Source organism: Pinus tabuliformis, chromosome 9, assembly GCF_031772625.1.
Source record: "Pinus tabuliformis cultivar Carrire ecotype Pingquan chromosome 9, CPIR1, whole genome shotgun sequence".
In the NCBI taxonomy this organism is placed as follows: domain Eukaryota; kingdom Viridiplantae; phylum Streptophyta; class Pinopsida; order Pinales; family Pinaceae; genus Pinus; species Pinus tabuliformis.
This window is the reverse complement of record NC_142307.1, coordinates 573321824-573343149: the sequence shown is the minus strand read 5'-3', so window position 1 is coordinate 573343149 and position 21326 is coordinate 573321824. Positions and strand designations below refer to the sequence as shown.

Sequence of the window (21326 nt, the reverse complement as noted above, 5' to 3'; positions counted from 1 at the left end):
GTATGAAAGAGTCTGAGAATGTAGACTTGTTTTTTACACATGTAATTGGACTAGTTACTGAAATCAGGTCTCATGGTGAGACACTTGAGGAAAGGAGAATAGTTGAGAAAGTATTGAGAAGTCTACCAGCAAGGTTTGATGCCATTGTTGTGTCCATAAAAAAGAAAAAGGATCTCTCACAGTTCTCAGTGGATGAGCTTTATGCATCAGTGATTTCTCATTAACATATACTGAATAGAGAAACACAATTCTCATTGGAGCATGCCTTCAAGACACAAGTTTCATTTGGTCAAGGTAGAGGCAGAAGAAGATCATATCCTAGAGGAAGAGGGAGAAGCCCACATAGATGTGGAAAAGGCAGCCCTTCAAGCTCAAGTGGAAGGGGCATCAATCAAAATCCAAGTCAAGGTCCAAGCCAAAATCAAGCATAAGGTTAGAGGTATGATGAATCTCAAGTTCAAAGTCATTACTGTAAGAAATATGGTCATTATGCAAATGAATGTATAAATAATCAATATGACATAAGTAACAAACCAAGTGTAAATTTCACAAAGGATAACTATAACCATGATAGCATGTGTTTAGTTTGTAATGTAGCAGAAGAAAAACAAAGTGATGTAGGGTTTCTAGATTCAAGGTGCAGCAACCACATCACTCAATAAAACACCTATAATGCCAACACAGAAAGAGTACAAGCACAAGAAATCGACACCATAAACAGCCGAACAATGAAGAGGCTAGCCGTCACAGGGAGCCACACCACAACAACCCATACAACTCTGAGAACTTAGAGCAGAAGGGGAATTGTTCACATATGCCTCCCGAGACAAGCATGGCCAACATTACCACTCATGTGCTACCAAGTGGGTATGGAGAGAAGATGAAAATTGGCCACCCTACAAACGACCCAAGGCCATTCTTCAGGCAAACCTGAAAAACCAACTCAATTACCAACCCACCTTTCACACGAAAAGCAAACCCCTCCCCACCAAATAGGGAGGAGGTGAACAATATAACGAGGAGCCAATTTCAATGGAGCCACACATGGTTGCCCAGCCCAATCAAAATTTTCTATTCACAACAACCGAGGGGCACGATAGCGACATAGGCACGACAGAGTTTTGGGGCTTCCATCTGGGACCACAACAACGAAGGCTCAAAGGAGCGCCGAGCAAACTTATCATTTTTATCATTCAGATGGGCACGAGGGATAGGGACGAGCATGGCCAACATTACCGCTCATGTGCTACCGAGTGGGGATGGAGAGAAGATGAAAATCGGCCACCCTACAAATGACCCAAGGCCATCATTCAGGCAAACCCGAAAAAACAACTCAATTACCAACCCACCTTTCACACGGAAAGCAAACCTATCACTTGTATCATTTGGATGGGCACAAGGGACCAAGACGAGCCAGGGAGCCACACCACAACAACCCATACAACTCCAAGAACTTAGAGAGCAAAAGGGGAATTGTTCACATATGCCTCCTGGGACGAGCATGGCCAACATTATCGCTCATGTGCTACCGAGTGGGGATGGAGAGAAGATGAAAATCGACCACCCTACAAATGACCCAAGGCCATCGTTTAGGCAAACCCGAAAAAACAACTCAATTACCAACCCACCTTTCACACGGAAAGAAAACCTATCACTTGTATCATTTGGATGGGCACGAGGGACCAGGACGAGCCACCATACAACTCCAAGAACGTAGAGAACAGAAGGGGAATTGTTCACATATGCCTCTTGCGACGAGCATGGCCAACATTACCGCTCATATGCTACCGAGTGGGGATGGAGAGAAGATGAAAATCGACCCCAACATTGGCCTCATTGCATGTGATGGTTCTTCTTAATGGAATTATTCTTCTCCTACTCTCTCTCTCTCTCTTTGCATTTCTATGATGTATTCAATTCTTACATAAAAGGCTTGAATGTTGAGAGAAGAGGAGAGAAGATCTACAAATATGTTATGAAACTAATCACAAGAATGCCAAGAGAGGAGGAGAGAAAATCTGGCATGAAATTAATCACAAGAATATTGACCAAAAAGCAAGAATTGAATACATCATGAAAATTCTCTCTCCCTCTCTTCATATTTTCGAGGTGTATTTAGTTCTTGCATTTTTATCAATGTTCTTGTGATTAGTGTCATGCAATATTTTCTCTCCTCCTCTCTTGGCATTCTTGTGATGAGTTCCATGGCATATTTGTATATTTTCTCCCCTCCTCTCTCGACTTTTAATCCTTCTATGTAAGAACTGAATACATCATAAATTATAAAAAGAGAGAGAGAGAGAATTGGAGAAGAAGGATTCCATTCAAAAGAACCATTACATGCAATGAAACCAATTTTGGGACCTCTCCTTGTTAACCTTCACTCTCTTCCTATTTCCTTCCTCTAATGTTTTTTGTTGATGGAGTCAACTTCAATTATGTTTGACTCCATCAATTAAATATCTATCAAGTCTCATTTTACATGAAAATATGACTTTGACTTATACTTATGTACATAGAATATAAGCTTCCCTAAGATTCAAATTACTGATAATGGCATCATTTTGTAGGCAGATTTTGCTTCAGCCTTATAAGGCTTTTAGATGAGAACAAGGATTCCCTCTGCCGATCAAAAAATTCAAGTACTAAAGAATACATAACTACGCTTAGTTATACTATTGAGATAGAGACTCAATTTATTGAAGAAAAGTAGTGCTGGTGAGAATTTCTATGGAAAATTCATGTGTCTCTCAAACACAATATTATCTTGTGCTTATTTATAAAAGGCAAGTTGTTAACGTGGGACAATGGTTTAAAAAGAGGTAGGAATGTTCCCAACAAATGTGCCCTTTGCAAGATTTATGTTGAATCTATCTCACACTTGTTTTTTTGGTGTCCACATGCAACAAATGTTTGGTCATAAGTGGCTTGTTCTTTTAATCCTAAGGAAACATGGTAGAAATAAAGTTCACAAGAGTGCTTGCATGAGTTAAAATTTATGGTTCTTTGCCTTGTGTTTTGGTTTATGGCTTATGGTGGGCCCATAATGGTAGCATTTTTCAAGACATGGATATTCCATATGAAGTGACAATGAGTGTGATTCTAAAGCTCTGTGGAGAATACAAAGTGGAACCCAAAGAAAAAAGGTCCAAATACCCAACTAAAAACGTCCAAGTACCCAACTATGCCTCATTTAAACTATGATATCGGATAGGGATTTTTCGTTGGTGCGAGTCAAAGTGATCTGTTGTAGATGTTCTTCATTTAAATTTAAAATCAGTTTTTCCATGTTTGATAAACTAACATCATAGTAGAAATTACCTCTTTCTAAACTCTTATTTTATTTGTAATTAAAAAAAGAACAACGTGAGCGCACTGAGCAGCATGTGATAGATTAACAAATATAATTAAAGACTGGTTTAACACCGTGATATGATAGATTTACATATATAAATAAATGATTTAACAGAGGTGAAAAACTTGTGGTAAGAAGATTTACATATATAAATAAATGGTTTAACTTAACAAATATAATTAAAGACGGGTTTAACAGCGTGATGTGATAGATTTACATATATAAATAAATGATTTAACAGAGGTGAAAAACTTGTGGTAAGAAGATTTACATATATAAATAAATGGTTTAACTTAACAAATATAATTAAAGACGGGTTTAACAGCGTGATGTGATAGATTTACATATATAAATAAATGATTTAACAGAGGCGAAAAACTTGTGGTAAGAAGATTTACATATATAAACAAATGGTTTAACAGCGTTAAAAACATAAGGGGGCGAAAAACTTGTGATAAGATCCACCCCTGTGAGAGGATGGAGAGCCTTAACCGCGTGCGATAAGAAAGTCCGAAGACTGTTCCCGTCCTTGTCGAGAGAGATGCCAACCATCTCTCCTTTCTACGAACACAATATTAATTGCTTGTAGACAAGGATTATATATGTTAATAAAAATTGACACGGTGACAATGTGGGATAAATGTGTGGTTTCATTCATCGCTGTTAACCTATACCTTAAGGAAGAAGAAGAATACCTTCGCTTTCTCTCAGACATGTGTCTCATAACGTCTTTTAGTCCATCCATCGATTGGCTGTGCACGTCCTTCAAATTTTATTTTCTGGGCTTTATGTGGGACCACTGTGCTCGGACCGCCGAGATTGTTTATAAATAGTTCATATTTGTATTCTTATAAAGTCTAAAATGTATCAAGTAGCGGCAGGAATTTGTCTTCCACTTGAGTTTGAGTGGCTTTGCTATTCAACCCGAATTGAATGTGAGGTCAGGTAACTGCAAACAAAGGAATATACTTGTGTCAACGGATCATGGAGTCTCTCTTGCTTTACTTAGCTATTACCTCTCTTTATTGACGCGCATTTCCATAATCATAATAATTTAAATACATATTAAATACTCAATTAAAAGATTGTGGGTTGAGATGCTTGTACTCTAAATACAATGCAGGATTCAATAAAACACCTACAAAATACATCAAAGATTTAAATGCAATACAACCTAAACCACATGCCCATCAGTTTATGTTTTCTCCGACTCAAAATATTATCCTATGCTGGACTGTAAATTCAAGCCTTCTGTTACCATAGCAATGCTAATTCAATTTCGCTTCGCAGCCTCGGCTGTTGTATCTACTCGCTTCGCTTCGGCTATTATATGTGAATGTTGCTTCTTCAACGGAATGCTCTTCCCCACTGAAAAAAATGCTAATTCAATTACTCAGACTCGAGATTATGTTGGAAAAATAATGTTATCTGGATTATGTAAGTTCCGAAGGAATTTCAGAACTTTCCCGATTGGTTCATTTGGATGTATCTCAGCTAGCAATATATCTCCATGTAAGAGTTTCAATTACAAGATAGGATTATGCAACCTAAATAGCATAGGGAAAAATATTTTTAAAATTTTAAAAGAAGGTTATATTTTATAAGATAGAACTATGCAACCCAAATAGCATAGTGAAAAATATTTTTAAAATTTTAAAAGAAGGTTATATTTGCATATAAGAGTTTTAATTATAAGGTAGAACTATGTAACCAAAAAAGTGTACGGGACAAATGATTTTTAATATTTTAAAAGTAAGGTTATTGTATTTAAAGGTTTTTTACACGGTAAAATAGAGAGAGGGGACATTGTCACTTTAAGAAAAAGAAAAAGAAGAAAATTTTAAATGGAAGGGACAAATGATTTTTAATATTTTAAAAGGAAGGTAATTGTATTGAAAGGTCTTTTACACGGTAAAATAGAGAGGTGACATTGTCACTTTAAGACAAAAATAAAAAGAAAAAGAAGAAAATTTTAAATGGAAGGGACAAATGACTTTTAAAATTTTAAAAGGAAGGTTATTGTATTGAAAGGTCTTTTACACGGTAAAATAGAGAGGGGACATTGTCACTTTAAGAAAAAGAAAAAGAAAAAGAAGAAAACTTTAAAAGGAAGGTTATATCTGCATGTAAGAGTTTCAATTACAAGGTAGAACTATGCAACCAAAAAAGTGTACAGGACAAATGATTTTTAATATTTTAAAAGTATGATTATTGTATTGAAAGGTCTTTTACACGGTAAAATAGAGAGGGGACATTGTCACTTTAAGAAAAAGAAAAAGAAATAGAAAAAGAAAAATAACTAAAATATTTTCTAAATTTATGAGATAATATTTGAATATAATTATTATAAAAGTGAAATATTTGGAAACCCACAATGTACCTTCATAATACAAGGCCTTTTAATAGAACTATGCAACCCAAATAGTATAGGAAAAAATATTTTTAAAATTTTAAAAGGAAGATTATATCTGCATGTAAGAGTTTCAATTACAAGGTAGAACTATGCAACTAAAAAAAGTGTACAGGACAAACGATTTTTGATATTTTAAAAGTAAGGTTATTGTATTGAAAGGTCTTTTACACGGTAAAATAGAGATGAGACATTGTCACTTTAAGAAAGAAATAGAAAAAGAAAAAGAAAAAGAAAAATCACTCGTATATTTTCTAAATTTATGAGATAATATTTGAATATAATTATTATAAAAGTGAAATATTTGGAAACCCACAATGTACCTATATGGATGAGTATACTTTTGTTGGTATTTCCTAACTTATTTTTATATGTTGCTTATCTATGTGGAACTACAGTTTATTTTGTATGTTTTATTTATATTCGAGCTTTGTATGAACATGTTCACTATAGTTACTTGTTAAAGCATGAACTTTGTTTGCATGTTATGTTTCACAATCTGATAATACAGAATGCATGCACCACGTATATAGACAACAATTTTATTTTGACAGTTTTTGTCATACAAGGAAGAAGGAAGATCCTTAAAGAATACACCTGAAAAATACGGGTTTCTTTTCAAAGGGAAAAAATTATTATTATAAAAGTTAAGTGGTTTAACTAAATCTACAATAAGATAGAATAAAAGAAAATTATTATAAAAGTTAGGTAATTAAATCTACAATAAGAGAAAATATTTCATAGTATATTCATAGAAATTATGTATATGTAGATTTGGTATTTATTATTCTATCTTTTAAGTTACCAAGTAAATTTTAAAATATTTGAGCAATCTTTATATCTCAATAATAATCAGAATTATAAGTTATAAGTTGTTTATGGCCATGTTATGCACAATTGAGTGTGTAGTTCCAATGTTGGATGGAAGAATGATATGCCCATGTAGAATGTTACTCACCAAGATTTTGTGAAGTTGGATCTAGCTTGGACGCCCAATTGGATAGTTTAAATGCCCCCAAAAATAGCTTTCATCCTCAACCCCTCCCATAAAATCTGAATCTAAGACATAGTGAAGATTAAACCCCACACAAACCAAAAAGTTTACACCTCATAAATATATATAAACACAAAAACTTGGCCAAAACTATAAAAACTAAATTTGAAGATTTGCATCCTTGAAAATAAATATGCAATTTAGATATAGATCTTCTTAATCCAAATAAGATAATTTATCCTTTATCCAAATTGGATATGGATCAAAACCCATCAAAAAAAACTTTGAAATAAACATTTTTCCCACTTTCATCTTAGGTTATTCTCTCACTTCAAAGTTAAAATAAGTGTGTATGAAATACTTAAAATTTTTTTGTTAAAACTATGAAGTTAAACTTGGCCCATGGGGTTTTAAAAGGGAAAAAAGAGGTTAAACTTAAAGATTTACATCTTTGGGAATGGAGATGCAATAATATTGACTTTTAGATAATTTTTTCCTTTTTATCAGAGTTTTCCAAATTAAACATGGATCAAATCCATGCAAAATAATTTAAATTAAAATGAAATAAATCTAAAAATTTAATTGTGACTAGTTTTAAATGTACTTTCTTATATAATATCTAAAATCAATTATTACTTTAGTCTTGTGAAATAATTCAACATATTAAACAAAAGACTAAACATGAATAATTATTTTCATATATTTCTTATTAATTGTTTCAAGGTTTTAATAGAAACAAAAATTAAAAACAAATGTTTTGTCTCATTTAATTTGAATTGATAGGTGTTTTTTTCCAATCACACAACAAAAAGAAATATGTAAAAGATAATTAAAACAAGTCATTTCAGAGGGATTATGTCACATATTTATGCTAATTGGTAAGTAATCATTAAAGTTTATGGAGATGTACATATTCTACTTGCTTTGGATTTAAGCTTATAACTTTTTAGAAAAAAAAACACACTTAATCTTAACCATTAGACCCATTATAACATTATGCTTGTTTGTGATATATATATATATGAATGATTTGGGAAAAGCATTTATCATTTATCCTTTTGGAATATGTAATTAGTTTTTGTCTTCATAATTGTCAATGTACTCATATCATTATGTATATCTTATGTTACAAGAAAAAAAAATATTATTTTTAAGCATGGGTTTCATGCTCCATTGTGATGGTCTTCTAGGTAATGCATGTTCTTCATGCTTCTAGGGGTTTTCATGTCAAAAGAATATTTTTCTTGAGTCAATTGATTCATTATTATTTGTATAAGACCCTATTAGGCAAGAGGTAACATGTATAAGATGTTGATTTTTGGTATAGAAATTCCTAGAAACCTCCAAGCACAAGTTGGCCAAGGAAATGAGAAGTCAGCCTAAAATAAGGAATTCAAACCCCACAAATGTGTACAAATAGAAGCAACATCGACCTCATTTGATCACCAATTCAATCTCTCTCATCAAGAAGTTTGATCTGAAGCAAAAAGTATCAAAGAAGGAAGAGTGAAGGTCTAGAAGGCAAGAAGAACTCAAGAAGAAAGAAGAAAATTTGGTTTTGGGCCTTGTTCTCTCACACGTGTGAAATCTAGGGTTTCTATAGCTTCAAAGAAGGCCAGAAATTGCAGGTTAGAATTTCAGGGAGACGAATTGCAGATACAAGTTGTAGGGGAGTTTGAATACTCTTATTTGGTATAATTTAACTTTGGAGACCTTGGCTTGTTTGAAGGAAGAATTCTTGAAGACTTAGCCTGTGCCATAGTTAGGTTTTTTTGCAAATACTATAGGGAAAATGTTGTAGGTCGTAGTTGGGGTTCGAAGTTGAAGTTGGAAGTTTGATGGAGCAGAATTGATCCTTGATCTCTGACCTAATTGGGAGGGCTTCTTGGAGGGCTAAATTGGTGCTTGGAGGAGGATTTGGTCTAGGGTTTTCAATCTTGGTTTTCTCATTTGAAGCAGATTCTATAAGAAGAGAAGATATTATTTATGGGTTTTTCCCTTGGAGAGGTTTTGCCCTAACTTGGAGTGTATATCTTATGTCTGTTGTCTTTATTGTTTTTGCTCTTGATAATTGTTTGATGAAAATATATAATAAAGAAACACAAGAAGATAAATAAATTTCACAAGAAATTATTAAGGTTAAGGAAAAATTGAATTAATAGATTCCCTACTACCACTAGTAGAAAATGAGAAATTAGTAACTAGGCAACTAAAAAAGTTAGTCACCACAACTTTTCCAAGTGAAATACTACCAAAAATTAGCAATCTTAAGTGACCGAAAAAAAAACGACTAACATAAATCACTAATTTAGTCGCAGGTTAAAATATGTGACTAGCTAATAAGTAATACAATTAAAAGTGGCTAACATGAATGACTAATTTAGTCTAAGAACAAAAATACAACTACTTAACAAGTACTACAATAATATGGATCAATTTTTTATGTTAGTCATCTTAATTGTGTCAAGCAATCTAAACATACAAGTGATAGGGGATTAAAAGGTTGTTAAAGATTGGTTGAAAGGTTATCCTTCCTTAAACACTTCTTCAGCCTCACATGGTGTATATGTGAGCCAACTTTGCATTATTTATCTCTAATAAATTGTAATTTTAAAAATATATTTTTTAATAAAAAAATTATTCTATGTATTTTTAAAAAACCTATTCATTGAATCTTATTGGATCTAGTTCCAATTTGAAATTAATTTGAAGAGCAATTTTAATTTTTAAGACTATAATATCAAATAAAAACTACTTTAATTTCATATTAACCAACCTAGATCCATCTTAACCCCGGATCTATCAAGCACCGAGGGGATCCAATCTTTCAAGGTGCAAACTTTTTTTTCTAGTGCAAATCTTAAGGAAATGTTTGCACCTCGATAATTTGGATCCCGCTCGGCACTTGATAGTTATAGGGTTAATATGGATCTAGGTTGGTTATATAATACTATATAATATCTATATTTTTATTTGTGTCTCTTTGTTATTCCCTCTCTCTATCTCACCTGCCAAACATACACACACTCTCTCTCCCTCTCTTCCCCTTTTTCGCCTATCTCTCTCTTCCCCTTCTCTCCCTCTCTATCTATATCCTTCTTTCTATTCCATCCCGCTCCCCTCTCTCCCTCACTCTCTCTCCATGAATCTCTTGTCACCCCCTCTCTCTCTCCACCTTTCTCCTTCTATGTTTTTCCTGCTCCCTATTTTCCTGCCCCCTCCAATTCCATCTCTCTCTCCTCATCTCTATCTTCCTTCCTCTCTATCCCTTATCTCTCACCTCCCTCTATCTCTCCCCCCAAAACATTCTCCCCCTTTCTCTCTCTCGCTCTTCCATCCAACTCTATCACTATCGCCCCCCCTCCTTGCCCTTCTCCATCTCTCTCCCTTCCCCTTCTCTCCCTATCTCTATCATCTCCTCTTCTTTCTCTTCCCTCCTCTCCTCTCTCCTTCTCTCCCTTCTCACTCCTCTCCGTCTCCACCTCTATCTATCTATGTCTTTGTTCTTTCCTCGCTCTCTCCCTCTCTCTTTCTCTCTCTCTCTCTCTCTCTCTCTCTCTCTCTCTCTCTCCCTTCCTTTTACTCCCTCTCTCCCACCTCACTCTCTCCCCTCCCCCATCACTCTCTCTTTCTCTCTCCCTACCCTCCAACTTTTTCATTATCTCCATCCCTCTCTCTACCCCCTCCCCAACCTCTCTTAAATTTGATCGCATTGTATTGTGTTTAAGAAATTATCTAAATTAAAAAAACTTAATTGGTTGTAAAATATTAAACCTATATTTTGGATCAATTGTGTCAAAGAAATAAAATAATGAAAAACTTTAAAAAAAATCATGCATTATATTTAGTCTATTATAGTTAGTCAACTTTCTTGCTCTCATCCCTTGTATCCTTAGCTACTATGGATCTATGCCGGTTCTTTATATATATATATATATATATATATATATATATATATATATATATATATAAAGAACCGGCATAGATCCATCTTAATTTTGTTAAAACCTTAATTTGATTTCTTAGGGAATATTTTTAATAGTCGTGAGGATAGAGGGTTTAGATATATCTCAAATTGTAACATTTTCCCTTTTAGATTCAATTAAGAAAATGTTGTAAAATTAAATTAAAATAAAATATTTTTACTATGAAAAATGTTATGGTTTTTTGGCATGTGGTATTGATATGCCATGGTATTGGCTCATGGTATTGTAACAAAGACTATTTTTTACAACTTAATAATATCTACCGTAATGTGGGGGTGAATATCGCGGTTAAGAATATTGGCCCATGGTATTGTAACAAAGCCTGTTCACAAGTTAATAACAAAATAAAAATATTACAAATTGAATTTTATTGTTAAATTGAGGTCATATTTAAATGTTTACACTCATCCCAATATCATTTTTAACTTCTTCATCTTCTTTTTAATTTAGCATCTTACGCAAAAATAACAAATTCTTATTAAAAATAAATCATTTAACCCAATTGTGATTTATATATTTTATTTTATATTATAAATATTTCTTTTATTTTTTCCATTATAAATATTTATTTTATTTTTCATTTCCAGTTTAGCGTTGGGTTCAAATAAAATATTCACAGATTACAACTCTGTAGATTTCTTCCTTTTTACTAAAGATGACTTTTGTTCTTATGGGTAAACAATTTCGAGGGTTTCTATGATCAAAGCATAAATTTCATCTAGAGTTGAGGGTTTAGTGATCAAGGCAAGGTCATTGGGTGTGGATATTTTGGCCATTTGTACATGGGTATGAATTTGGGCTCTCGGGAGTTCTTCATTTTTTCTAAAGATGATTTTTGTTCTTATGGGTGAATAATTTCGAGGGTTTATATGATCAAAGCATAAATTTCATCTAGAGTTGAGGGTTTAACAGTCATGATAACGCAGATCTTGATTACGGCCAACAATTCATCAAAAGACAATGCACAAGTAAGCATTTTGCATGTCCTTATTGTACAAAGGGTTTAATGATTATGATAATGCAGATCTTGATTGCAGCCAACAATTCATCAAAAGACAATGGATAAGTAAGCATTTTGCATGTCCTTATTGTACATATCAGTTCGCTCCTCCCTAACTTTTTTAGGGTCAGAATGCATGAAATTTTATTTTTTCTTTTCACCTTTTTTTAGTGGTTGATTGTTTGTGTAATGGACTCTACCATGCCCAAATTCAAAGGGCTCGAGTGATGCAAGCAAATTTTCTGGTAGGATGCAAATACTAGACCTTCCTCAAACTTTGTTACATGAAATTAAAATTTTTTGTAATCATGAACATAAAATCTTTTATGTTTCATCCTTAGATTTTGATCTCAATGCCTACAGTTTTAAACCATATTACCATATTTTAAGTAGAATTTACTTAAATCCATTAAACCTTACAACTCTCCAAAGCTTAGGTTAATTTCACCTAAAAAGAAGGAACCTGAATGGCTTTTTCAATTTAGACTCAATGCTTACATACAATGATTAAAAATGGAAGAACCCAAATGGTCTGATAACTTTTACCCACCCATCAATTTCCAAGACCTTTGCTATTATTCTGAACCTAAACAAAGAGACTAGAAGAAGAGGAGCCTGGATGAGGTGGACCCTGACTTGCTTGATACTTTTCAAAAGTTGGGCATGCCCTTGACTAGAAGAAGAGATTGACCAATGTTGTTGTAGATGTTGTTTTTGACAGTGTTTTCATTGCTACCATGCATAGGTAGACTCTATAGGCAGTTGAGGTTATCTTTTGTTCGTTATAAGAGGTAATTCAGGAGTATCTTGATCTAGTTAGGAAGTAGCTTGGCAGGTTTGTTCCTCTTGCTGATAACTATTATGTTGCATTGTATTTTTTTTTTAGTGATAGCTCCTTCTATTAAATCCCCAAGCACACTTTGTCACCCATGGAAATATCCACTTATTTCAGGATGAATGAGATGGAGACTAGGCAGTTTGAGAGGACTCTTATTGTTGTAGATGAGAGGAGTTCTATGAGGTGAGAGGAGTTTTGTGACATATATTGAAGAATGCACTGCACCATTTTATGACACCAAACATCTTCATGCCACATTAGTGGATCTCTATTGCACCGAGGGAGCAATGATAAAGTATTCCACTGTAAATAATTGGTATGTCGAGGACACGGAATGCAGATGTGGGATTTATAATTTTATTATGAAAAGAGGTTTGTGCGATGGAGACAAATCAAAGATTTCATGGACCTGAGTAGAGATTGGTTCGACAATCACTTGGAAATACTCAAGCATTGTTTTGAAAGGCGATGACGCAGATGGAGAGTTCAATTCTATTTCCTTGAAAAAAAACTATCAATTGGGGGGGACAAAGATGATCCATATAGGGAAGAATTTCAGGAGTAGGATTGTTTCTAAAATTATATCTATAGTCAAGTCAAGGAACTACTAAAGAGGATTAGTGCAGGTGCAACCAAATTGTTATGAAACCAGCTCAAGAAAAGATAGAAAAGATAGATCAACACCTTAGAATTCAGCCTCTTTGAGGGGACAACCTCCTTTACATTACATAAATGAACAATTCTTGGATGATTCAAATGAAAAAACCTCCTTTCTATATATAGGAGTCTAAGGAGTCACAATATAATCCAGCCGACCTAACAATAATAATATAAAGCCACAAAAATAACAATAGAGGGATTCTATGGGGCACAGTAATAACAATATGGGGGCAATAGGGGCACAACAATATTAATAAGGGGTATAACTACAATAGTAATGGGGTAATCACTAGTATTATAGGGACCCAAAATGCCCCTCTCCTTCAAAAAAGTGTTGTCCTCAATGCTTGAGTAGTTCTGGATACTTCTGCATAAAATTCTCATCCTCCCATGTGGAATCTTCAGGGGATAAGTTCTTCCACTTGATAAGATACTCTGAAATTGATTGATTTCGTAGCTGTCGAGTTCTTATTTCTATGACTGCTTCCAGTTCCAATATAATTTTTCCTTCCTCGTCAAGTTCTGGCAATATTGTTTGAACAGGGAGCTTGTCGCCTATAACCTTCTTTAAACATGAAACATGGAAAATTGGGTGCAATCGAGAAGCTGCAGGAAGCTCCAATTTGTATGCCATAGTACCAATCTTTTGCAACACCTTGTACGGACCATAATACTTTGGTGATAATTTATTATCCTTCTTAGCTTGCTTGAGGGACATTTGCTTATATGGTTGTAGCCGTAGGAATACCCAATCACCTACATCAAAACTTCTTTCACTGCGATGTTGATCTGCCTGTTGTTTCATTCTATTCTGTGCCAACACGAGGTTATCCTTTAAGAGTTGGAGGACTTGTTGTTGATGTTCAATGTGATGTTCCACTGCTTGAACCTTAGAATTTTCTCTTAAATATGATGTGATGGATGGTGGTTGATACCCATAAAGTGCCATAAATGGGGTCATTTTTGTTGCTGTATGGAAGGAAGTGTTATACCACCATTCAGCCAGAGGCAACCATTTGACCCATTGTGTCTGTTTATCAGATACAAAGCAACGAAGATATCCTTCCAAACATTTGTTTACTATCTCAGTTTGCCCATCAGATTGAGGATGATAAGATGAGCTATGAGCTAACTGAGTACCAAGACAAGAAAATAATTCTGTCCAAAAATTTCCAGTGAAAATGGGATCTCTGTCACTTACAATAATCTTTGGGTTTCCATGTAGCTTTTGAATTGTTTCCATAAATGCAGTAGAAACTGTACTGGCTTTAAATGGATGTGATAATGCACAAAAGTGTGCATACTTGGTAAATCTGTCAACTACCACCATGATGACACTCTTTCCCTCAGACTTGGGTAAACCTGTGATAAAATCCATTGAAACCTCCTCCCAACATTGGCTTGGAATGGATAAAGGTTGTAATAGACCCGGTGTCTTAATTGTTTCAACTTTATTTTGTTGGCAAACCAAACATTCCGCCACAAACTTTTGAATATCTGATTTAAGGCCATCACAAAAAAATTCCTTCTTAACCCTGTGGTAAGTTTTTAAAAATCCTGAGTGCCCTCCTAAGGGAGAAGTGTGCAATTCCATAAGAATCTTTTGTTTTAGCTGGGAATTCTTACAGAGGTATAAGCGATCTTTGTACCATAATGAATCATTTTGCCAGCTAAATGTATCAGACGTACTGGAATCTTGTTGTAACTTTCGAATAAGTGCCCACACTTCTTCGTCATTCTTCCATTCCTCCATTGCTTCATTTATCCAATCTGGTTGGATAATAGAAATGGCGCACAACAATGCTTCCACATCCTCATCCTTTCTTGAGAGTGCATCTGCCACCACATTTTGCTTCCCTTTTTTGTAGATGATTTCAAAGTCATAACCCAACATCTTTGTGACCCACTTTTGTTGCTCTTCAGAGGATAATCTTTGTTCTAAAAAGTATTTAAGGCTATCATGATCCATTTTTACCTTGAAGTGTCTTCCCATTAGGTAGGGTCGCCATTTCTTAAGTGCATGGAGTATTGCCAACATTTCCTTCTCATAAATAGCTTTTCTTAAAAACTTTCCCTTGATTGGACGACTTTCAAAAGCAATGGGTCTTTCATCTTGCATTAGAACAGCACCAATTCCATTTCCTGAAGCATCACATTCCACAATAAAGGTTTTTGTGAAGTCCGGTGTAGCTAAGTCCGGTGTAGCTAAGACCTCAATAATGTTGTTAGAGGTGCTGCTATTCTCCCATAATTCTTAACAAACTTGCGATAATACCCTGTCAACCCGAGAAATCCTCGCAAATGCTTTATGGATGTGGGGATTTTCCATTCCTTAATGGCTTTAATTTTGCTAGGGTCTACCTTAACTCCTTCATGAGATACAATATGACCCAGATATTCCACCTCCTGGACTCCAAAGAAACATTTGGATCTTTTTGCATATAATTGTTTCTCCTCCAATAGTTGTAGCACCCTGTCAACATGTTCAACATGATCCTTCCAAGACTTGCTGTAGATTAGTATATCATCAAAAAATACTAACACAAATTTTCTAAGGAATGGTTTGAAAATTGAATTCATCAAACCTTGAAATGTTGAAGGTGCATTGGTAAGGCCAAAAGGCATGACCAAAAATTCATAATGACCCTCATGAGTTCTAAATGCTGTTTTCGGAATGTCTTCAGTCTTCATTTTGATTTGATGATATCCTGAACGAAGATCCAACTTGGTGAAGTAAATTGATCCATGCAATTCATCTAGTAATTCATCAATGACAGGAATGGGGAACTTATCTTTAATAGTGAGCTTGTTGAGCTCCCTATAATCCGGACACATGCGCCATGATCCATCCTTCTTGTGCACCAATACTACTGGAGCAGAGAAAGAACTTTGACTCGGTTGAATTATACCAGCCTCTAGCATTTCTGCAACCATATGTTCAATTTCACTCTTTTGGACATAGGGATATCTGTATGGCCTGATGTTTGGAGGAACACTTCCTGGAATCATATGAATAGCATGATCATGATCATGCATAGGTGGGAGACCTTTGGGAGTCTCAAATACCTTGGAATGATTGTCCAGGACTTTTTGGAGATCTGGAGAAATAGATGATTCCAATGTGGAAACATCTAGCGAACATAATTGTGCAATTACACCTCTTTGCTCCTTTTTTAGAAGCTTTGTCATACCATTAGAGCTGATTATCTTTCCTGGTTTCCCTGCAATACCCCTTAATTCAACTTCCTTTCCTTCCATAGAAAATTTGATGAAAAGTTCTTGAAAATTAAAAGCTATTGTACCCAAGGATTGTAGCCATTGGACTCCTAGTACAACATCAACACCTCCCATTGGAATGGAAAGCATTGGGCTAGTCAATACATATTCTCCCATGGATAGCTTGATATTATGGCACTTTCCAGAGCAATTTATTGTTCCTCCATTTGCAATCATCACTTGACACTCTGGTGCTGGATATAGGAAGCAATTCAATTCTTTTGCTACCTTACAATGAATAAAATTGTGGGTGCTTCCTGAATCAATCAACACTATTACCTTTTTCTTCTTGATTTGTCCTTCTATCTTGATGGTTTGAGGAGTGGTAATTCCCGCCAATGCATTACAAGATATGGTCGGATTTATTTGTTCTTCATCTAGGCTTTGTTCCTGGAGTATATCCTCTTCTTTTGACCTTTCTTGCTCCTTTTCTTCTTCCTCTTCACAATCTATGTAGAATAATTTCTTCTCAGCACACTTATGACCTTTAGTGTATTTGCTATCACAACTGTAACAAAGCCCTTTTGCTCTTTTTTCTTCCAATTGTTGTGGTGTCAACCTTATAGGTTGTGGAAGACTAGGGGCAACAACACTTCCGTCTTTATAGTTGTGAGTGGTATGCTTCTTGGTTGCCATAATTTTTCTTTCCATTTTTCTTGCTAACCTGAATGCCTTCTCTAATGAATCAGGTTCCCAAAGGCGAACATCATGTTGGATATTATCCTTTAAAGACCCTATGAACACATCAATCCTATGCTCCTCTGGAATATCTTTTACCCTTATGTTCAATTTTTGGAACTCCTCAATGTGCTCCATTATTGAACCCTTTTGTTTGAGACTTATCAATTGGCTAAAAAAAGTGTTGCTTTTTGTATCCTCATAATGTGCTATCAATTCTTCCGTAAAAATTGCCCAAGTGATAAATTGTTTACGAGAGAAAAGCCATTGATACCATACAAACTGATTTGGTTCCAAATATAAAGTTGTCATACGTACCTTTTGTGTGTTTTGCACATTATTGAGATCGAAGAATTGCTCCATCTGTAATATCCATGTTGCGGGATCCTTGCCATCAAACTTCCTCATATCGATTTTTGGAATATGGTGGGTCTTCGATCCAACATTAGAGTCTATGGAATCATGATTAACATTTTTTTGTTCTCATCATGAGTTTCCTTTACTACCCTTTCACCATTAGTGACCCTTTCTTGTGGCAACTTCTTCAATTCCTCCATGTCTGTCTTCAAATCTATATTCAAATCGTCCATCTTAGATTCTACGCCTTTCTTTAAACCATCCATCTTAGCTTCTACATCTTTCTTTAAACCATCCATCTTAGATTCTGTTCCTTTTTGTTCAAGTGACACTTGTTGCACTTGGTCTCGTAATTTTGCTATATCATGTTGCATTTCTTCCTCTTCTTCATAAGTCATGCTAGAGCTTTCAGGTTGCTTACTAGGTGTTTGCATTTTCTTTCCTCGGGGCATCAATTACCGATAATAATGCTTTACTATGCCCTTTGAATTCCTTCAAACCAAGCTTACGCAAAAATTAGAAAAAAAACTACACACCTTTTTTCACTTTGTAGAAGCCTGATATTGAATCTGATGTATCTCTGTAATTTCAAATCATCCAATTCTGAAATTGTGACCTGTAGTAGCCTTCTATGTCCTCTTTCCAATGCCACTAGTCTGATCCAAATTGGATTCTCCAAGAAAGAGTTATGCACAATCTCCCGCAGTGACATGATTATAGACTAGTTCAGTAGAGCGAACTTGTATGAAGTGCCACGTGTCACTGTTTCAACCTTTGACTCTGAAAATTATATACAAGAAAACTACAGTCCGTCCTCTTTCTGTACCTTCTTACGAAATTTCAATCCGATGCTCAAAAAGAAATTTATGATGATTTTCCCCAAGTCACCTGTTTGGAATGTAATTCAGGAGTCTGCAAAAAGACCAACTTCCTCAGATCATATCTCCGCAAATATAGCACGAAAAGCTCTGAAATTCGGACCCGAGGTTCAACGCGATTTCTTATCAAATGGGTTTTTTTTGCAACTTCTGAAACATCACAGAAAAAAGTTATAGCGAAAATTCCACGATGACATGTTTGGAGCAGCGAAACCCTAGAATCCAAAGCTCTGATACCAAATGTTATGAAACCAGCTCAAGGAAAGATAGAAAAGATAAATCAACACCTTAGAATTCAGCCTCTTCGAGGGGGAAACCTCCTTTACATTACATAAATGAAAAATTCTTGGATGATTCAAATTACAAAACCTCCTTTCTATATATAGGAGTCTAAGGAGTCACAATATAATCCAGCCGACCTAACAATAATAATATAAAGCCACAAAAATAACAATAGAGGGATTCTATGGGGCACAGTAATAAGAATATGGGGGAAATAGGGGCACAAAAATATTAATAAGGGGTATAACTACAATAGTAATGGGGTAATCATTAGTATTATAGGGACCCAACACAAATTCTCATCATGCAAGGAATTTTTTACAATGTGATTCGATGCTCATCGGTGACTAGGCAACTGCAAATACTTATCGTTACATTCAGGTACAATTTGAGTTGCATTCTAAAGTCTCTAATTTCATTTATTGATAGTCCTTCTTGTGTCCTTGTCTCTCTTAATTTCATTGTGGTAGGATTGGAATGGGTTAAAAAATCAAGCATATCATTGAGTAAAATAGACACCCACATGTCACTACATGTCATTGTGCATACTCTCTATTTTTTATACAATTAGAAGTGAGAAATATGATGTGTGCACAACTAAAAATCCTAGCATGCATGATGAATCCAGTCTTAGCATGGAAATCGAAACCAAGAATCATAAAATATCAATAAATTTGTGACACAGAGTAAAAAACACAATAAAAGATTATATGCCAACATTGTCTATTTAGTGCAAGATACTACTAATATTTCATAATTTTCAGAGATGGTGGATGTCATGAAGATGCCCTCAAGCAAAGTTACTGACTTTAAGATAATATTGTCAGTGCAACTATTTACTTTAAATAGGCTAAATTTAGGTAATTAAAACAAGTTTGAAAATCACTAGAAACACCACCCCTATTTATTTTAAATAGGCTAAATTTAGGTAATTAAAACAAGTTTGAAAATCACTAGAAACACCACCCCCACATAATTTTATTTCAAGTTGTACAATATAATATTGAATAAAATTATGAGAACTTCCATTTAAATTGACCGTACATAAAATAACAAACAAGGTTGATGCTTTTAAAAGTTATATCCATCATTAAATATAAGATATGACAAGGATGGCTCATAATTTTAAAGGCTATATCCATCACCAACTATAAGATAAGAGTTAATGAGATGAGACAAAGTTTGTCTTGATATAACATGTAAATGTCATATTACTTATAACTCATGCGTATTGTATCTTATTGTGCATATGTGTAATTTTTTACATTTAAATTGTCAAATATGTAGAATTTAAATTACACTATCTTAAATCCGCACACAAAAAAGATATCAGAAATATGGTAGGGGAATGAGTAAGCATTTTCACAATGGTTTAAAATTTCCCCTTGGTTGGTGAAGAACCAAATCAATGATATTTTTGGTGGAGTATTAAGTTATTAACCGAAGATAAAAATATGTTAATCTCTTAAATGACTGAAGAAGGATATTTAGAATGTCATATAGAAGTTACATTTCATGTAGTTATATCTACCTTAATGTAACTATAATATTCCAACTCCATTTTTTTTATATAGAAGTTACATTTCATGTAGATATAGAAGTTACATTTACGTGTTTTAGATAGAAGTTACATTTTACATAGCTATATCTACTGTGACATAACTATAATTTTCCAACTCTGTTTTTTCGCACTTTTCAACATTTTAAAGATTTGCCTATTTTAGGGTGATTATGCAATTAAATAGTTGATATTGTTTAAGACATCTCCTATTTGCAACATTTTGAATTCTTAAGTGGGATCTAGGGTAGGTTTTTGTTACTTCCATATATCATGTTTTAAGTATATGTTGTTTTATAATTCACCAAAGAGACTTTAGGAGCAACCTTGAATTGCATGCTTGTTTCCATTATACATCTAATATTTGCAACATTTTCCACATGAAGAACCCAATAGCCCATGTTGAACATGAAGCAAGTACCTCAAAAATTAGGGAATATCAGTTATTCTATTTCCATAGGGGGATAGATCCAGTGAAGGAAACGACAAATATCATAAATGGCATTTGTCAGGTTGTATTTAATGAAATCCCACTAGAATTTGCTACTAAAGTAGATAAATTGATGAATTTGAAGCTTGAAGGTAGTGTTGAATAGGTTTTGCAAGGTATCTCTATAACACTATCTATCTACATGACTCTAATGCCATGAGATTATGTCTCAATAACACTATTGTCCAGTGATGCGTGGTAGATGTAGATAGCTTTCTCATGTCCTACTAGTAAATTGCATCATTATATTTCTATGAAATCTCAGAATGTGTTCAAAGTTTGTCTTAGATAAGGAAATATGTATGTACCCTTTGATTCATCTATGTTGTAATAATATCAAGAATAAAGTTATCATTGCAAATAATTGGGATCTACCATGTAAGTGTACTTTACTACATGAAATTCTTGATTTCTTAGATCCCAACTAGTTAGGGTTGAATTTATTTTTGTTGTAATGAGATTAAGAATAAAGTTGTCATTTTAATCACTGAAATATATCATGTAATATTTATTCACTGCATGAAAATGTTTATTTGTTAGAGCCCAACTCATTAGGATTATGAA

At 34.3% G+C, this 21326-nt stretch overlaps 1 non-coding gene across 1 annotated transcript; it reads right to left on the bottom strand.

The window, feature by feature from the left end:
- Positions 1-3798: 3798 nt before the first annotated feature.
- Positions 3799-3926, bottom strand: LOC149149849 (U6atac minor spliceosomal RNA). The gene has a single exon (XR_016263955.1). It is a non-coding gene; the product is annotated as a U6atac minor spliceosomal RNA (small nuclear RNA).
- Between the last annotated feature and the right edge of the window lie 17400 nt (positions 3927-21326).